General features: G+C 44.8%; 10 non-coding genes across 10 annotated transcripts; 5 read left to right on the forward strand and 5 right to left on the reverse strand.

Annotated features, from left to right (window-relative positions):
- Window positions 1–993: 993 nt before the first annotated feature.
- On the reverse strand, window positions 994–1,067 carry trnat-agu (transfer RNA threonine (anticodon AGU)). Its single transcript has one exon. It is a non-coding gene; the product is annotated as a tRNA-Thr (tRNA).
- A 1,679-nt stretch (window positions 1,068–2,746) lies between these two features.
- trnal-aag (transfer RNA leucine (anticodon AAG)) lies at window positions 2,747–2,828 on the forward strand. Its single transcript has one exon. It is a non-coding gene; the product is annotated as a tRNA-Leu (tRNA).
- Window positions 2,829–3,839: 1,011 nt separating this feature from the next.
- On the reverse strand, window positions 3,840–3,913 carry trnat-agu (transfer RNA threonine (anticodon AGU)). Its single transcript has one exon. It is a non-coding gene; the product is annotated as a tRNA-Thr (tRNA).
- A 1,679-nt stretch (window positions 3,914–5,592) lies between these two features.
- Window positions 5,593–5,674, forward strand: trnal-aag (transfer RNA leucine (anticodon AAG)). The gene has a single exon. It is a non-coding gene; the product is annotated as a tRNA-Leu (tRNA).
- Window positions 5,675–8,436: 2,762 nt separating this feature from the next.
- Window positions 8,437–8,518, forward strand: trnal-aag (transfer RNA leucine (anticodon AAG)). The gene has a single exon. It is a non-coding gene; the product is annotated as a tRNA-Leu (tRNA).
- Window positions 8,519–9,530: 1,012 nt separating this feature from the next.
- trnat-agu (transfer RNA threonine (anticodon AGU)) lies at window positions 9,531–9,604 on the reverse strand. The gene has a single exon. It is a non-coding gene; the product is annotated as a tRNA-Thr (tRNA).
- A 1,678-nt stretch (window positions 9,605–11,282) lies between these two features.
- Window positions 11,283–11,364, forward strand: trnal-aag (transfer RNA leucine (anticodon AAG)). The gene has a single exon. It is a non-coding gene; the product is annotated as a tRNA-Leu (tRNA).
- Window positions 11,365–12,371: 1,007 nt separating this feature from the next.
- On the reverse strand, window positions 12,372–12,445 carry trnat-agu (transfer RNA threonine (anticodon AGU)). Its single transcript has one exon. It is a non-coding gene; the product is annotated as a tRNA-Thr (tRNA).
- A 1,678-nt stretch (window positions 12,446–14,123) lies between these two features.
- trnal-aag (transfer RNA leucine (anticodon AAG)) lies at window positions 14,124–14,205 on the forward strand. Its single transcript has one exon. It is a non-coding gene; the product is annotated as a tRNA-Leu (tRNA).
- Window positions 14,206–15,214: 1,009 nt separating this feature from the next.
- On the reverse strand, window positions 15,215–15,288 carry trnat-agu (transfer RNA threonine (anticodon AGU)). Its single transcript has one exon. It is a non-coding gene; the product is annotated as a tRNA-Thr (tRNA).
- Window positions 15,289–18,087: the final 2,799 nt, after the last annotated feature.

Consider the following 18,087-nt stretch of genomic DNA (forward strand, 5'->3'; position numbering starts at 1 on the left):
CCCCTTTCAGCTGGCTTCAGACAAAAGGGAGGGAACTGCTTTTTGGCAGTCTCTCGAGAAACTAAGCAAAGTGCTTAAAGATACTTTCTCAGCTTGATATCAAGGCACAAAACAAAAACCTTCTTGCGTCCTCTCAACCCAAAAGCGCTTTGCCACTTTTTGCGTTATGCAGGAACGACGTCTGCCCAGATCACTTTTGTGTCAATGCAAATCCTAGTGTGCCCTCCGTTTTAATGTTGGCTGTGCTGGCGTCCTGCTTCTGTCTGTGAAACTTGAATGTTCTCCTTCTTCACACCAAATCGTCGGCGGGGGTTGAGCTTGTTAAATCTTTGCGCATAGTGCTCCTTTGGAAGTACTTTGTCCAAGTTCAAAAGCGATCGTGGGATTTACTTCATGCGTTCAAAAAGCATGCCTCGCACGACAGATTTAAATGGGGAATGGAGCCTGCTTCTTGCTGTTTTTCCTGTGGTTGCAGTTACAAAGTTGATCGTGCTTTCACATTCTGTTAACAGTATTCACTGGCTGAGCTTTATCAGTTGGTTCGTAAAGGAATCTGCTTTGGTTCCAGAAAAGTCCTCTGTAGTGTGTTTTTTTCCGTGCCCATGGCAGTCTTTTAAAGCTGGTAGTAATGGCGGCGAAGGTAATTTTTTATCCTCTTTAAAAGAATAAGGACGGGCTGGGGCGAGCTCCATTTACCACTCTTTCAGTTAACCGCCGAACTCGCAAACTGATTACACTGCAGAGCCACAGGCGCCTCGCTTTTCTCCATTCTCTGGGTTAGGGTGAAAAAAAAACTTTGCTGGTATTAGCTGGCCTGCTGGGAGTACCTCTTCTTCAATGATAAGCAAGAGTTGTGTTTCATCTTTCGCAAGCTGTATAGATTTCTTTCAAAACAAGTTGTTCCAGAAAGGAAACGAACACTTGCATTCACCTGAATTAAAAGGCATGGGATTTGCTCGTAAGGATAAATTCTGTACAGTAAGACAGGAAGAAAGGCACCGCTGGGATTCGGACCCAGGATCTCCTGTTTACTAGACAGGCACTTTAGCCAACTAAGCCACGGCGCCGGCAAAGTGCTGTCCTTTGACATCCACTTGGACACGTCTCAACTGCTCTGAGACATTTGCATTCGGTGTGCACCGAGCCTGCTCGCTTTGCAAGTTGCCTCATTTACATGCGATAGCTCCACCACTAAGAGAAAGGATTAGAAATGGCTTTTATCTGGCACTTTTCATGTCAGAGGATCTCAATCTGCTTTCCGTGTACAAGAGGATGTCCAACTCATGTAGCTAAAGACGTAGACGACAGTGCTCCACTGAAATCTAGATCTCACAACCCTCGGCATGGCTCCGCTGTGTTCTGCTTTAGACAAAGGGGGGAAAAGACTTCTTTCATCACACGTTTTACACTGTTTACGGTGTTTGCAGTGCTCTTTCTTAAATGAAACCAGGAATCGGCACCATATGAGGTGAGACTAGATAATATTGGATCAAGTAGCCTCGCCATTCCATGCGTGACGTGAGCAAAGTGTAATTCCTGTCTTTATAGTGTGCTTGTTAGAGACTTAGCTGGCACCCAGAGCGCTTTAAATCCGGGAGTCAGCAGCCCAAGTCAAGAGAGCTTCCTTCGTCTATGTTTTTTGCGTGAAGGGGGAAAACCATGCGTGTGCTGCAAACGATCTTAGTATCGAAGTGCCATCCCACATAACCGATCCGAACAATCTGCTTTACAGAGAAGCACTGCCGGAGCTTATCGTTGGCAAACTGAAGACCAGGCTGACCTCTTCTGTGACTCTTGAACACTGAGTCTCAAGGTTGTGAATTCAAACTCCACGCTGGCAGGAAATTCCATAGGTAATGATCACATTTTCTTGCATGCTAATCAAAAGAAATATTAAGAAACTTTTCCCGATACCAGTATTTTACAAAAGTAAAGGCACATGGCACATGTGTGCCACATCACGTCCGAGTTTAGTGACAACTACCTCAGAGATTGTAAGCTGGGTAGTTTCAGATCAGATCACTTTTTTATCAAAGGTTCAAGCAAACCCGAATACTTTTGCAAGAGACATTTCAGAATCCCAGTCCAATCCAGTACGATTGCTGGATCCTTCGAATTCGACTGAACTATAGCACAGATCTGCAGTCCACCATTAGAATACTGTGGGTGTGTTGTATAAGCCATACTGCCGAAAATAGTTCTAAAACAGGAGATACATCCTCGTTTAGGAATGTGGTATAAAGTGAAATGGTCTTGGAAGAGTCCTACGTTTGAACAGTTCAAAATAGACGTAAAGGGGTATTTACGGACTCTTTCGAAATGTAAGAACAAGCTGTGCGGACCTTATCTTTATTTACCTTGTGTAATCTTTTTTTCATGAAGTGTAATTGTATTATAGCATGTGCCCCTGATGATTTTCTTGATACTTTATATGTGCTCTTGTTTGTATTGTATGTAGTTTTTTTGTTCAAATCAAACGTAAAAGACACAACTTTCCGGATGCGGCTGCTGTAAAAATAAAATGAAATCAAGGGTGCTGTACGCAGAGGTTCTGAACCCTGCTCCACAGAAGATCTTTATCCAGAGGTGTTAAAGAAGTCGAGATCTCGCCATGAGAGGGGAAGCATCTCAGAAAAAGCAGGTGCAGTCGGTTCCACGGACATAACACCACTAAATCGGGCGACAAGAGCAAAACCCACCCGGCTTCCTCCAGGCAAGTAATGAGACAAAGAAACAATGCACAGCGGGTAGCGTGGCCGAGCGGTCTAAGGTGCTGGATTAAGGCCCCAGTCTCTTCGGGGGCATGGGTTCGAATCCCACCGCTGCCAGGTGCTTCTATCAAGACCCCCTTTCAGCTGGCTTCAGACAAAAGGGAGGGAACTGCTTTTTGGCAGTCTCTCGAGAAACTAAGCAAAGTGCTTAAAGATACTTTCTCAGCTTGATATCAAGGCACAAAACAAAAACCTTCTTGCGTCCTCTCAACCCAAAAGCGCTTTGCCACTTTTTGCGTTATGCAGGGAACGACGTCTGCCCAGATCACTTTTGTGTCAATGCAAATCGTAGTGTGCCCTCCGTTTTAATGTTGGCTGTGCTGGCGTCCTGCTTCTGTCTGTGAAACTTGAATGTTCTCCTTCTTCACACCAAATCGTCGGCGGGGGTTGAGCTTGTTAAATCTTTGCGCATAGCGCTCCTTTGGAAGTACTTTGTCCAAGTTCAAAAGCGATCGTGGGATTTACTTCATGCGTTCAAAAAGCATGCCTCGCACGACAGATTTAAATGGGGAATGGAGCCTGCTTCTTGCTGTTTTTCCTGTGGTTGCAGTTACAAAGTTGATCGTGCTTTCACATTCTGTTAACAGTATTCACTGGCTGAGCTTTATCAGTTGGTTCGTAAAGGAATCTGCTTCGGTTCCAGAAAAGTCCTCTGTAGTGTGTTTTTTTCCGTGCCCATGGCAGTCTTTTAAAGCTGGTAGTAATGGCGGCGAAGGTAATTTTTTATCCTCTTTAAAAGAATAAGGACGGGCTGGGGCGAGCTCCATTTACCACTTTTTCAGTTAACCGCCGAACTCGCAAACTGATTACACTGCAGAGCCACAGGCGCCTCGCTTTTCTCCATTCTCTGGGTTAGGGTGAAAAAAAAACTTTGCTGGTATTATCTGGCCTGCTGGGAGTACCTCTTCTTCACTGATAAGCAAGAGTTGTGTTTCATCTTTCGCAAGCTGTATAGATTTCTTTCAAAACAAGTTGTTCCAGAAAGGAAACGAACACTTGCATTCACCTGAATTAAAAGGTATGGGATTTGCTCGTAAGGATAAATTCTGTACAGTAAGACAGGAAGAAAGGCACCGCTGGGATTCGGACCCAGGATCTCCTGTTTACTAGACAGGCGCTTTAGCCAACTAAGCCACGGCGCCGGCAAAGTGCTGTCCTTTGACAGCCACTTGGACACGTCTCAACTGCTCTGAGACATCTGCATTCGGTGTGCACCGAGCCTGCTCGCTTTGCAAGTTGCCTCATTTACATGCGATAGCTTAACCACTAAGAGAAAGGATTAGAAATGGCTTTCATCTGGCACTTTTCATGTCAGAGGATCTCAATCTGCTTTCCGTGTACAAGAGGATGTCCAACTCATGTAGCTAAAGACGTAGACGACAGTGCTCCACTGAAATCTAGATCTCACAACCCTCGGCATGGCTCCGCTGTGTTCTGCTTTAGACAAAGGGGGGAAAAGACTTCTTTCATCACACGTTTTACACTGTTTACGGTGTTTGCAGTGCTCTTTCTTAAATGAAACCAGGAATCGGCACCATATGAGGTGAGACTAGATAATATTGGATCAAGTAGCCTCGCCATTCCATGCGTGACGTGAGCAAAGTGTAATTCCTGTCTTTATAGTGTGCTTGTTAGAGACTTAGCTGGCACCCAGAGCGCTTTAAATCCGGGAGTCAGCAGCCCAGGACAAGAGAGCTTCCTTCGTCTATGTTTTTTGCGTGAAGGGGGAAAACCATGCGTGTGCTGCAAACGATCTTAGTATCGAAGTGCCGTCCCACATAACCGATCCGAACAATCTGCTTTACAGAGGAGCACTGCCGGAGCTTATCGTTGGCAAACTGAAGACCAGGCTGACCTCTTCTGTGACTCTTGAACACTGAGTCTCAAGGTTGTGAATTCAAACTCCACGCTGGCAGGAAATTCCATAGGTAATGATCACATTTTCTTGCATGCTAATCAAAAGAAATATTAAGAAACTTTTCCCGATACCAGTATTTTACAAAAGTAAAGGCACATGGTACATGTGTGCCACATCACGTCCGAGTTTAGTGACAACTACCTCAGAGATTGTAAGCTGGGTAGTTTCAGATCAGATCACTTTTTTATCAAAGGTTCAAGCAAACCCGAATACTTTTGCAAGAGACATTTCAGAATCCCAGTCCAATCCAGTACGATTGCTGGATCCTTCGAATTCGACTGAACTATAGCACAGATCTGCAGTCCACCATTAGAATACTGTGGGTGTGTTGTATAAGCCATACTGCCGAAAATAGTTCTAAAACAGGAGATACATCCTCGTTTAGGAATGTGGTATAAAGTGAAATGGTCTTGGAAGAGTCCTACGTTTGAACAGTTCAAAATAGACGTAAAGGGGTATTTACGGACTCTTTCGAAATGTAAGAACAAGCTGTGCGGACCTTATCTTTATTTACCTTGTGTAATCTTTTTTTCATGAAGTGTAATTGTATTATAGCATGTGCCCCTGATGATTTTCTTGATACTTTATATGTGCTCTTGTTTGTATTGTATGTAGTTTTGTTGTTCAAATAAAACGTAAAAGACACAACTTTCCGGATGCGGCTGCTGTAAAAATAAAATGACATCAAGGGTGCTGTACGCAGAGGTTCTGAACCCTGCTCCACAGAAGATCTTTATCAAGAGGTGTTAAAGAAGTCGAGATCTCGCCATGAGAGGGGAAGCATCTCAGAAAAAGCAGGTGCAGTCGGTTCCACGGACATAACACCACTAAATCGGGCGACAAGAGCAAAACCCACCCGGCTTCCTCCAGGCAAGTAATGAGACAAAGAAACAGTGCACAGCGGGTAGCGTGGCCGAGCGGTCTAAGGTGCTGGATTAAGGCCCCAGTCTTTTCGGGGGCGTGGGTTCGAATCCTACCGCTGCCAGGTGCTTCTATCAAGACCCCCTTTCAGCTGGCTTCAGACAAAAGGGAGGGAGCTGCTTTTTGGCAGTCTCTCGAGAAACTAAGCAAAGTGCTTAAAGATACTTTCTCAGCTTGATATCAAGGCACAAAACAAAAACCTTCTTGCGTCCTCTCAACCCAAAAGCGCTTTGCCACTTTTTGCGTTATGCAGGGAACGACGTCTGCCCAGATCACTTTTGTGTCAATGCAAATCCTAGTGTGCCCTCCGTTTTAATGTTGGCTGTGCTGGCGTCCTGCTTCTGTCTGTGAAACTTGAATGTTCTGCTTCTTCACACCAAATCGTCGGCGGGGGTTGAGCTTGTTAAATCTTTGCGCATAGCGCTCCTTTGGAAGTACTTTGTCCAAGTTCAAAAGCGATCGTGGGATTTACTTCATGCGTTCAAAAAGCATGCCTCGCACGACAGATTTAAATGGGGAATGGAGCCTGCTTCTTGCTGTTTTTCCTGTGGTTGCAGTTACAAAGTTGATCGTGCTTTCACATTCTGTTAACAGTATTCACTGGCTGAGCTTTATCAGTTGGTTCGTAAAGGAATCTGCTTCGGTTCCAGAAAAGTCCTCTGTAGTGTGTTTTTTTCCGTGCCCATGGCAGTCTTTTAAAGCTGGTAGTAATGGCGGCGAAGGTAATTTTTTATCCTCTTTAAAAGAATAAGGACGGGCTGGGGCGAGCTCCATTTACCACTCTTTCAGTTAACCGCCGAACTCGCAAACTGATTACACTGCAGAGCCACAGGCGCCTCGCTTTTCTCCATTCTCTGGGTTAGGGTGAAAAAAAAACTTTGCTGGTATTAGCTGGCCTGCTGGGAGTACCTCTTCTTCACTGATAAGCAAGAGTTGTGTTTCATCTTTCGCAAGCTGTATAGATTTCTTTCAAAACAAGTTGTTCCAGAAAGGAAATGAACACTTGCATTCACCTGAATTAAAAGGCATGGGATTTGCTCGTAAGGATAAATTCTGTACAGTAAGACAGGAAGAAAGGCACCGCTGGGAATCGGACCCAGGATCTCCTGTTTACTAGACAGGCCCTTTAGCCAACTAAGCCACGGCGCCGGCAAAGTGCTGTCCTTTGACAGCCACTTGGACACATCTCAACTGCTCTGAGACATCTGCGTTCGGTGTGCACCGAGCCTGCTCGCCTTGCAAGTTGCCTCATTTACATGCGATAGCTCCACCACTAAGAGAAAGGATGAGAAATGGCTTTTATCTGGCACTTTTCATGTCAGAGGATCTCAATCTGCTTTCCGTGTACAAGAGGATGTCCAACTCATGTAGCTAAAGACGTAGACGACAGTGCTCCACTGAAATCTAGATCTCACAACCCTCGGCATGGCTCCGCTGTGTTCTGCTTTAGACAAAGGGGGGAAAAGACTTCTTTCATCACACGTTTTACACTGTTTACGGTGTTTGCAGTGCTCTTTCTTAAATGAAACCAGGAATCGGCACCATATGAGGTGAGACTAGATAATATTGGATCAAGTAGCCTCGCCATTCCATGCGTGACGTGAGCAAAGTGTAATTCCTGTCTTTATAGTGTGCTTGTTAGAGACTTAGCTGGCACCCAGAGCGCTTTAAATCCGGGAGTCAGCAGCCCAAGACAAGAGAGCTTCCTTCGTCTATGTTTTTTGCGTGAATGGGGAAAACCATGCGTGTGCTGCAAACGATCTTAGTATCGAAGTGCCATCCCACATAACCGATCCGAACAATCTGCTTTACAGAGAAGCACTGCCGGAGCTTATCGTTGGCAAACTGAAGACCAGGCTGACCTCTTCTGTGACTCTTGAACACTGAGTCTCAAGGTTGTGAATTCAAACTCCACGCTGGCAGGAAATTCCATAGGTAATGATCACATTTTCTTGCATGCTAATCAAAAGAAATATTAAGAAACTTTTCCCGATACCAGTATTTTACAAAAGTAAAGGCACATGGCACATGTGTGCCACATCACGTCCGAGTTTAGTGACAACTACCTCAGAGATTGTAAGCTGGGTAGTTTCAGATCAGATCACTTTTTTATCAAAGGTTCAAGCAAACCCGAATACTTTTGCAAGAGACATTTCAGAATCCCAGTCAAATCCAGTACGATTGCTGGATCCTTTGAATTCGACTGAACTATAGCACAGATCTGCAGTCCACCATTAGAATACTGTGGGTGTGCTGTATAAGCCATACCGCCCAAAATAGTTCTAAAACAGGAGAAGCATCCTCGTTGAGGAATGTGGTATAAAGTGAAATGGTCTGGGAAGAGTCCTACGTTTGAACAGTTCAAAATAGACGTCAAGGGGTATTTACGGACTCTTTCGAAATGTAAGAACAAGCTGTGCGGACCTTATCTTTATTTACCTTGTGTAATCGTTTTTCATAAAGTGTAATTGTATTATAGCATGTGCCCCTGACGATTTTCTTGATACGTTATATGTGCTCTTGTTTGTATTGTATGTAGTTTTGTTGTTCAAATAAAACGTAAAAGACACAACTTTCCGGATGCGGCTGCTGTAAAAATAAAATGACATCAAGGGTGCTGTACGCAGAGGTCTGAAACCTGCTCAACAGAAGATCTTTATCAAGAGGTGTTAAAGAAGTAGAGATCTCGCCATGAGAGGGGAAGCATCTCAGAAAAAGCAGGTGCAGTCGGTTCCACGGTCATAACGCCACTAAGTCGGGCGACAAGAGCAAAACCCACCCGGCTTCCTCCGGGCAAGTAATGAGACAAAGAGACAACGCACAGCGGGTAGCGTGGCCGAGCGGTCTAAGGCGCTGGATTAAGGCTCCAGTCTCTTCGGGGGCGTGGGTTCGAATTCCACGGCTGCCAGGTGCTTCTGTCGAGACCCCCTTTCAGCTGGCTTCAGACGAAAGGGAGGGAACTCCTTTTTGGCAGTCTCTCGAGAAACTAAGCAAAGTGTTTAAAGATACTTTCTCAGCTTGACATCAAGGCACAAAACAAAAACCTTCTTGCGTCCTCTCAACCCAAAAGCGCTTTGCCACTTTTTGCGTTATGCAGGGAACGACGTCTGCCCAGATCACTTTTGTGTCAATGCAAATCGTAGTGTGCCCTCCGTTTTAATGTTGGCTGTGCTGGCGTGCTGCTTCTGTCTGTGAAACTTGAATGTTCTGCTTCTTCACATCAAATCATCGGCGGGGGTTGAGCTTGTTAAATCTTTGCGCATAGCGCTCCTTTGGAAGTACTTTGTCCAAGTTCAAAAGCGATCGTGGGATTTACTTCATGCGTGCCAAAAAGCATGCCTCGCACGACAGATTTAAATGGGGAATGGAGCCTGCTTCTTGCTGTTTTTCCTGTGGTTGCAGTTACAAAGTTGATCGTGCTTTCACATTCTGTTAACAGTATTCACTGGCTGAGCTTTATCAGTTGGTTCGTAAAGGAATCTCTGCTTCGGTTCCAGAAAAGTCATCTGTGGTGTGTTTTTTTCCGTGCCCATGGCAGTCTTTTAAAGCTGGTAGTAGTGGCGGCGAAGTTAATTTTTTATCCTCTTTAAAAGAATAAGGACGGGCTGGGGCGAGCTCCATTTACCACTCTTTCAGCTAACCGCCGAACTCCCGAACTGATTACACTGCAGAGCCACAGGCGCCTCGCTTTTCTCCATTCTCTGGGTCAGGGTGAAAAAAAACTTGCTGGTATTAGCTGGCCTGCTGGGAGCACCTCTTCTTCACTGATAAGCAAGATTTGTGTTTCATCTTTCTCAAGCTGTATAGATTTCTTTCAAAACAAGTTGTTCCAGAAAGGAAACGAACACTTGCATTCACCTGAATTAAAAGGCATGGGATTTGCCCGTAAGGATAAATTCTGTACAGTAAGACAGGAAGAAAGGCACCGCTGGGAATCGGACCCAGGATCTCCTGTTTACTAGACAGGCACTTTAGCCAACTAAGCCACGGCGCCGGCAAAGTGCTGTCCTTTGACAGCCACATGGACACGTCTCAACTGCTCTGAGACATCTGCATTCGGTGTGCACGGAGCCTGCTCGCCTTGCAAGTTTCCTCATTTACATGCGATAGCTCCACCACTAAGAGAAAGGATGAGAAATGGCTTTTATCTGGCACTTTTCATGTCAGAGGATCTCAATCTGCTTTCCGTGTACAAGAGGCTGTCCAACTCATGTAGCTAAAGACGTAGACGACAGTGCTCCACTGAAATCTTGATCTCACAACCCTCGGCATGACTCCTCTGTGTTCTGCTTTAGACAAAGTGGGGAAAAGACTTCTTTCATCACACGTTTTGCACTGTTTACGGTGTTTGCAGTGCTCTTTCTTAAATGAAAACCAGGAATCGGCACCATATGAGGTGAGACTAGATAATATTAGATCAAGTAGCCTCGCCATTCCATGCGTGACGTGCGCAAAGTGTAATTCCTGTCTTTATAGTGTGCTTGTTAGAGACTTAGCTGGCACCCAGAGCGCTTTAAATCCGGGAGTCAGCAGCCCAAGACAATAGAGCTTCCTTCGTCTATGTTTTTTGCGTGAAGGGGGAAACCATGCGTGTGCTGCAAACGATCTTAGTATCGAAGTGCCGTCCCACATAACCGATCCGAACAATCTGCTTTACAGAGGAGCACTGCCGGAGCTTATCGTTGGCAAACTGAAGACCAGGCTGACCTCTTCTGTGACTCTTGAACACTGAGTCTCAAGGTTGTGAATTCAAGCTCCACGCTGGCGGGAAATTCCATAGGTAATGATCACATTTTCTTGCATGCTAATCAAAAGAAATATTAAGAAACTTTTCCCGATACCAGTTTTTTACAAAAGTAAAGGCACACGGCACATGTGTGCCACATCACGTCCGAGTTTAGTGACAACTACCTCAGAGATTGTAAGCTGGGTAGTTTCAGATCAGATCACTTTTTTTATCAAAGGTTCAAGCAAACCCGAATACTTTTGCAAGAGACATTTCAGAATCCCAGTCAAATCCAGTAAGATTGCTGGATCCTTTGAACTCGACTGAACTATAGCACAGATCTGCAGTCCACCATTAGAATACTGTGGGTGTGTTGTATAAGACATACCGCCCAAAATAGTTCTAAAACAGGAGAAGCATCCTCGTTTAGGAATGTGGTATAAAGTGAAATGGTCTGGGAAGAGTCCTACGTTTGAACAGTTCAAAATAGACGTAAAGGGGTATTTACGGACTCTTTCGAAATGTAAGAACGAGCTGTGCGGACCTTATCTTTATTTACCTTGTGTAATCGTTTTTCATAAAGTGTAATTGTATTATAGCATGTGCCCCTGACGATTGTCTTGATATGTTATATGTGCTCTTGTTTGTATTGTATGTAGTTTTGTTGTTCAAATAAAACGTAAAAGACACAACTTTCCGGATGCGGCTGCTGTAAAAATAAAATGACATCAAGGGTGCTGTACGCAGAGGTCTGAAACCTGCTCCACAGAAGATCTTTATCCAGAGGTGTTAAAGAAGTCGAGATCTCGCCATGAGAGGGGAAGCATCTCAGAAAAAGCAGGTGCAGTCGGTTCCACGGTCATAACGCCACTAATTCGGGCGACAAGAGCAAAACCCACCCGGCTTCCTCCGGGCAAGTAATGAGACAAAGAGACAACGCACAGCGGGTAGCGTGGCCGAGCGGTCTAAGGCGCTGGATTAAGGCTCCAGTCTCTTCGGGGGCGTGGGTTCAAATCCCACCGCTGCCAGGTGCTTCTGTCGAGACTCCCTTTCAGCTGGCTTCAGACGAAGGGAACTGCTTTTTGGCAGTCTCTCGAGAAACTAAGCAAAGTGTTTAAAGATACTTTCTCAGCTTGACACCAAGGCACAAAACAAAAACCTTCTTGCGTCCTCTCAACCCAAAAGCGCTTTGCCACTTTTTGCGTTATGCAGGGAACGACGTCTGCCCAGATCACTTTTGTGTCAATGCAAATCGTAGTGTGCCCTCCGTTTTAATGTTGGCTGTGCTGGCGTGCTGCTTCTGTCTGTGAAACTTGAATGTTCTGCTTCTTCACACCAAATCGTCGGCGGGGGTTGAACTTGTTAAATCTTTGCGCATAGCGCTCCTTTGGAAGTACTTTGTCCAAGTTCAAAAGCGATCGTGGGATTTACTTCATGCGTGCCAAAAAGCATGCCTCGCACGACAGATTTAAATGGGGAATGGAGCCTGCTTCTTGCTGTTTTTCCTGTGGTTGCAGTTACAAAGTTGATCGTGCTTTCACATTCTGTTAACAGTATTCACTGGCTGAGCTTTATCAGTTGGTTCGTAAAGGAATCTCTGCTTCGGTTCCAGAAAAGTCATCTGTGGTGTGTTTTTTTCCGTGCCCATGGCAGTCTTTTAAAGCTGGTAGTAGTGGCGGCGAAGTTAATTTTTTATCCTCTTTAAAAGAATAAGGACGGGCTGGGGCGAGCTCCATTTACCACTCTTTCAGCTAACCGCCGAACTCCCGAACTGATTACACTGCAGAGCCACAGGCGCCTCGCTTTTCCCCATTCTCTGGGTCAGGGTGAAAAAAAACTTGCTGGTATTAGCTGGCCTGCTGGGAGCACCTCTTCTTCACTGATAAGCAAGATTTGTGTTTCATCTTTCTCAAGCTGTATAGATTTCTTTCAAAACAAGTTGTTCCAGAAAGGAAACGAACACTTGCATTCACCTGAATTAAAAGGCATGGGATTTGCCCGTAAGGATAAATTCTGTACAGTAAGACAGGAAGAAAGGCACCGCTGGGAATCGGACCCAGGACCTCCTGTTTACTAGACAGGCACTTTAGCCAACTAAGCCACGGCGCCGGCAAAGTGCTGTCCTTTGACAGCCACATGGACACGTCTCAACTGCTCTGAGACATCTGCATTCGGTGTGCACGGAGCCTGCTCGCCTTGCAAGTTTCCTCATTTACATGCGATAGCTCCACCACTAAGAGAAAGGATGAGAAATGGCTTTTATCTGGCACTTTTCATGTCAGAGGATCTCAATCTGCTTTCCGTGTACAAGAGGCTGTCCAACTCATGTAGCTAAAGACGTAGACGACAGTGCTCCACTGAAATCTTGATCTCACAACCCTCGGCATGACTCCTCTGTGTTCTGCTTTAGACAAAGTGGGGAAAAGACTTCTTTCATCACACGTTTTGCACTGTTTACGGTGTTTGCAGTGCTCTTTCTTAAATGAAAACCAGGAATCGGCACCATATGAGGTGAGACTAGATAATATTGGAACAAGTAGCCTCGCCATTCCATGCGTGACGTGAGCAAAGTGTAATTCCTGTCTTTATAGTGTGCTTGTTAGAGACTTAGCTGGCACCCAGAGCGCTTTAAATCCGGGAGTCAGCAGCCCAAGACAATAGAGCTTCCTTCGTCTATGTTTTTTGCGTGAAGGGGGAAACCATGCGTGTGCTGCAAACGATCTTAGTATCGAAGTGCCGTCCCACATAACCGATCCGAACAATCTGCTTTACAGAGGAGCACTGCCGGAGCTTATCGTTGGCAAACTGAAGACCAGGCTGACCTCTTCTGTGACTCTTGAACACTGAGTCTCAAGGTTGTGAATTCAAGCTCCACGCTGGCGGGAAATTCCATAGGTAATGATCACATTTTCTTGCATGCTAATCAAAAGAAATATTAAGAAACTTTTCCCGATACCAGTTTTTTACAAAAGTAAAGGCACACGGCACATGTGTGCCACATCACGTCCGAGTTTAGTGACAACTACCTCAGAGATTGTAAGCTGGGTAGTTTCAGATCAGATCACTTTTTTTATCAAAGGTTCAAGCAAACCCGAATACTTTTGCAAGAGACATTTCAGAATCCCAGTCAAATCCAGTAAGATTGCTGGATCCTTTGAACTCGACTGAACTATAGCACAGATCTGCAGTCCACCATTAGAATACTGTGGGTGTGTTGTATAAGACATACCGCCCAAAATAGTTCTAAAACAGGAGAAGCATCCTCGTTTAGGAATGTGGTATAAAGTGAAATGGTCTGGGAAGAGTCCTACGTTTGAACAGTTCAAAATAGACGTAAAGGGGTATTTACGGACTCTTTCGAAATGTAAGAACGAGCTGTGCGGACCTTATCTTTATTTACCTTGTGTAATCGTTTTTCATAAAGTGTAATTGTATTATAGCATGTGCCCCTGACGATTGTCTTGATACGTTATATGTGCTCTTGTTTGTATTGTATGTAGTTTTGTTGTTCAAATAAAACGTAAAAGACACAACTTTCCGGATGCGGCTGCTGTAAAAATAAAATGACATCAAGGGTGCTGTACGCAGAGGTCTGAAACCTGCTCCACAGAAGATCTTTATCCAGAGGTGTTAAAGAAGTCGAGATCTCGCCATGAGAGGGGAAGCATCTCAGAAAAAGCAGGTGCAGTCGGTTCCACGGTCATAACGCCACTAATTCGGGCGACAAGAGCAAAACCCACCCGGCTTCCTCCGGGCAAGTAATGAGACAAAGAGACAACGCACAGCGGGTAGCGTGGCCGAGCGGTCTAAGGCGCTGGATTAAGGCTCCAGTCTCTTCGGGGGCGTGGGTTCAAATCCCACCGCTGCCAGGTGCTTCTGTCGAGACTCCCTTTCAGCTGGCTTCAGACGAAGGGAACTGCTTTTTGGCAGTCTCTCGAGAAACTAAGCAAAGTGTTTAAAGATACTTTCTCAGCTTGACATCAAGGCACAAAACAAAAACCTTCTTGCGTCCTCTCAACCCAAAAGCGCTTTGCCACTTTTTGCGTTATGCAGGGAACGACGTCTGCCCAGATCACTTTTGTGTCAATGCAAATCGTTGTGTGCCCTGCGTTTTAATTTTGGCTGTGCTGGCGTGCTGCTTCTGTCTGTGAAACTTGAATGTTCTGCTTCTTCACACCAAATCGTCGGCGGGGGTTGAGCTTGTTAAATCTTTGCGCATAGCGCTCCTTTGGAAGTACTTTGTCCAAGTTCAAAAGCAATCGTGGGATTTACTTCATGCGTGCCAAAAAGCATGCCTCGCACGACAGATTTAAATGGGGAATGGAGCCTGCTTCTTGCTGTTTTTCCTGTGGTTGCAGTTACAAAGTTGATCGTGCTTTCACATTCTGTGAACAGTATTCACTGGCTGAGCTTTATCAGTTGGTTCGTAAAGGAATCTCTGCTTCGGTTCCAGAAAAGTCATCTGTAGTGTGTTTTTTTCCGTGCCCATGGCAGTCTTTTAAAGCTGGTAGTAATGGCGGCGAAGTTAATTTTTTATCCTCTTTAAAAGAATAAGGACGGGCTGGGGCGAGCTCCATTTACCACTCTTTCAGCTAACCGCCGAACTCACGAACTGATTACACTGCAGAGCCACAGGCGCCTCGCTTTTCTCCATTCTCTGGGTTAGGGTGAAAAAAAAACTTTGCTGGTATTAGCTGGCCTGCTGGGAGTACCTCTTCTTCACTGATAAGCAAGATTTGTGTTTCATCTTTCGCAAGCTGTATAGATTTCTTTCAAAACAAGTTGTTCCAGAAAGGAAACGAACACTTGCATTCACCTGAATTAAAAGGCATGGGATTTGCCCATAAGGATAAATTCTGTACAGTAAGACAGGAAGAAAGGCACCGCTGGGAATCGGACCCAGGATCTCCTGTTTACTAGACAGGCGCTTTAGCCAACTAAGCCACGGCGCCGGCAAAGTGCTGTCCTTTGACAGCCACTTGGACACGTCTCAACTGCTCTGAGACATCTGCGTTCGGTGTGCACCGAGCCTGCTCGCCTTGCAAGTTGCCTCATTTACATGCGATAGTTCCACCACTAAGAGAAAGGATGAGAAATGGCTTTTATCTGTCACTTTTCATGTCAGAGGATCTCAATCTGCTTTCCCTGTACAAGAGGATGTCCAACTCATGTAGCTAAAGACGTAGACGACAGTGCTCCACTGAAATCTTGATCTCACAACCCTCGGCATGACTCCGCTGTGTTCTGCTTTAGACAAAGGGGGGAAAAGACTTCTTTCATCACACGTTTTGCACTGTTTACGGAGTTTGCAGTGCTCTTTCTTAAATGAAAACCAGGAATCGGCACCATATAAGGTGAGACTAGATAATATTGGAACAAGTAGCCTCGCCATTCCATGCCTGACGTGAGCAAAGTGTAATTCCTGTCTTTATAGTGTGCTTGTTAGAGACATAGTTGCACCCAGAGCGCTTTAAATCCGGGAGACAGCAGCCCAAGACAAGAGAGTTTCCTTCGTCTATGTTTTTTGCGTGAAGGGGGAACATGCGTGTGCTGCAAACGATCTTAGTATCGAAGTGCCGTCCCACATAACCGATCCGAACAATCTGCTTTACAGAGGAGCACTGCCGGAGCTTATCGTTGGCAAACTGAAGACCAGGCTGACCTCTTCTGTGACTCTTGAACACTGAGTCTCAAGGTTGTGAATTCAAGCTCGACGCTGGCAGGAAATTCCATAGGTAATGATCACATTTTCTTGCATGCTAATCAAAAGAAATATTAAGAAACTTTTCCCGATACCAGTTTTTTACAAAAGTAAAGGCACACGGCACATGTGTGCCACATCACGTCCGAGTTTAGTGACAACTACCTCAGAGATTGTAAGCTGGGTAGTTTCAGATCAGATCACTTTTTTTATCAAAGGTTCAAGCAAACCCGAATACTTTTGCAAGAGACATTTCAGAATCCCAGTCAAATCCAGTAAGATTGCTGGATCCTTTGAACTCGACTGAACTATAGCACAGATCTGCAGTCCACCATTAGAATACTGTGGGTGTGTTGTATAAGCCATACCGCCCAAAATAGTTCTAAAACAGGAGAAGCATCCTCGTTTAGGAATGTGGTATAAAGTGAAATGGTCTGGGAAGAGTACTACGTTTGAACAGTTCAAAATAGACGTAAAGGGGTATTTACGGACTCTTTCGAAATGTAAGAACGAGCTGTGCGGACCTTATCTTTATTTACCTTGTGTAATCGTTTTTCATAAAGTGTAATTGTATTACAGCATGTGCCCCTGACGATTTTCTTGATACGTTATATGTGCTCTTGTTTGTATTGTATGTAGTTTTGTTGTTCAAATAAAACGTAAAGGACACAACTTTCCGGATGCGGCTGCTGTAAAAATAAAATGACATCAAGGGTGCTGTACGCAGAGGTCTGAAACCTGCTCCACAGAAGATCTTTATCCAGAGGTGTTAAAGAAGTCGAGATCTCGCCATGAGAGGGGAAGCATCTCAGAAAAAGCAGGTGCAGTCGGTTCCACGGTCATAACGCCACTAATTCGGGCGACAAGAGCAAAACCCACCCGGCTTCCTGCGGGCAAGTAATGAGACAAAAAAAGAGGGCCCAGTGGGTAGCGTGGCCGAGCGGTCTAAGGCGCTGGATTAAGGCTCCAGTCTCTTTGGGGGTGTGGGCTTGAATCCCACTGCTGCTAGGAGTTTTTGTGTTACAACCACCAAATGGAGCAATGTGTTAAAAGCTACTTTATCAGCTTAACATCAAAGCAGGGAGAAAAAAGTGTTTCTTCTTCTCAACACAATTTATCGTTTCCACCTTCAGCAGGGAAGTTTGTCTACCAAGATCACTTTTGAGTCAGTGCAAATCACAGTGCGCCCTCAATTTTAATGTCGGTTGTGCTCCTTTTATCTGTGAAACGTTAATGTTCTGCATTTTCAAGTCGAGTCATCCTCAGGGGTAGAGCTGATTATGTCTTTCTGCATAGCGCTCCATCAGAAATAACTTGTCTAAGTCCAAAAGAGATTGTGGGTTTCACTTCAAGCAATCACAAAGCATACCTCACATGTCAGATCTAAATTGGGAATTTGTTGGTTACGAAGCTGAACGTTTGTCCATGTTCTGCTAGAGTATCCACTGGCTTGCCTTTATAAGCAGTCTTGGAAAGATAAGCTGTGCTTCATCTCAGGAAAAATCATCAGTACTGTCATTTTATTCTGTGTGTATGGCAGTTATTTAAAGTATATAAAAATCACGAGTTCATAGACTTATCCAAATATCAACGGGACCTTGTAAACCTGTCAGAAGAATTCCTTCAATCCAATAGTTTCACTCCAGGGACAAGGCAGGGAAACATAGAGAATTCTTATTTAAAGACAACATCCGTATTGGATTGTATGTAAGCAGGCACCACTCAGAATTCCTAATATGATTTTGAATTCAGTTTTGCAGTGCTTTAGTGCTTTACTACTTTCAGAGAGTCCTTTATTGACCTTGCTGAAGCAGAGAAGCGACATAATCACAATTGTGACCAGTTTTTCTGCTGTTTCTGGTTAATACTGATTATTATTTTGTATTTTGATTAGTATTTTTCGTAGCGTTCTTCCTCAGCTTTTTAGTTAATTGGTGAGCAAGAACCACTGAGAACGAGTCTGAATCAATCAAGAACAGATATGGTACTGCTGTCCTGTGTATTACTGCTTCATCCTAATTGAGCTTTTCAGTGTTGAAGAAGACGTTTC

This window comes from Lepisosteus oculatus, chromosome 14, assembly GCF_040954835.1.
Source record: "Lepisosteus oculatus isolate fLepOcu1 chromosome 14, fLepOcu1.hap2, whole genome shotgun sequence".
Taxonomy (NCBI): Eukaryota; Metazoa; Chordata; class Actinopteri; order Semionotiformes; family Lepisosteidae; genus Lepisosteus; species Lepisosteus oculatus.